A 1174-nucleotide genomic window follows, 5' to 3' on the forward strand; every position below is an offset into this window, starting at 1 on the left:
CCACCCTGCCTAGTTAGCCACGCATCTGCTGAGCTAAAAGGACTCTTTTCTTCCTTGATGAATCCCAAGCACGATAATTGTATTTGCTGTGATAAAAAGTTAAATTGCATAAAATTAATATTGATTCAAATTAAATCATTTGTCTCCTTTCACTTTTCAGCTCCACAAATACAATTATTGCTTCAGCTATTACATATCAAATAAAATTAGAAGTTGAAATTGCAGCTTGTTTTCTGGTGCTTGTTTTCCCCCCTCTCCCCAGCTCCCACTTGCAGGGGAGAAGGAAGCACCAAGCCAGCAGCTACCGGGATCTCTGGAGTATGTGGAATGGGGATGCATCATGCACTGCGATGGGCAAGGCAGGGAGGAAGCACCCAACAGACCCAGCTCCCATCCGCAAACTTCAGAGCCGGTTCCTTCCCATTTCTCTTCCCTTCCATTGCCTTCTCATGGCGATAATTGGAGAGGAAGGAAGGAGCTATAAATACCTTTTGAAATTAAAAGGAGCGTGTACAGCCTTGGCGGAGCGGGAGAATATCCTGAGGGTCCCAGTTCCTCTCCCATATACCTATTTGCAAGTGTTTGCTTTGAGTTTTTTCATCCATCTCCTCCGGGAGTACAGGAGAAACAATATTTGACAGCCCAGGAAAAACAGTTTCTATGGAGCGCTGTTTGCTCATGCCAGGGATGAAGATTTGGCTTAGTGGGAAGCAGGCTCAGGCACCTGAAAGCCAGGCTCCTAAAAGCCGGAAAGCCAGTCCCTGCGGTGGGCCGGGGGAAAGATGCTCCTGCTGCCTTCACACTGCCTGCAGCAAACCACTCAGAGCAGAGGCTACGGCAACCAAACTGCCCCTGGATCCCACGAAGAGAGCCAAATCCCAATGCCCACCTGTGGGTCTGCTCCTACGCACAGCATCCCCTCCTGAGCACCACACTGCCCAGAGAAACCCTGGGCTGGTTTTATCTCCATCACCAGGACCAGCTCAATGGAGCAATCTCTCCATGAACATCTTCTCTCTAAAGGCCAGGGAGCTGCTAATGAGCAGCACCGCAGCATCCCTGCCTAGGACTGGAGCTTCTAGGGCACGGAGTGAAGCAGAAAGCAAACAAAGCTTGCTTGGGTAGGAAACAATGGATTTTTCCTCAATCTGGGCTTGTTCCAAAGCAAGTCCCT

Source organism: Nestor notabilis, unplaced genomic scaffold (assembly GCF_000696875.1).
Source record: "Nestor notabilis isolate BGI_N333 unplaced genomic scaffold, ASM69687v1 scaffold18290, whole genome shotgun sequence".
In the NCBI taxonomy this organism is placed as follows: domain Eukaryota; kingdom Metazoa; phylum Chordata; class Aves; order Psittaciformes; family Psittacidae; genus Nestor; species Nestor notabilis.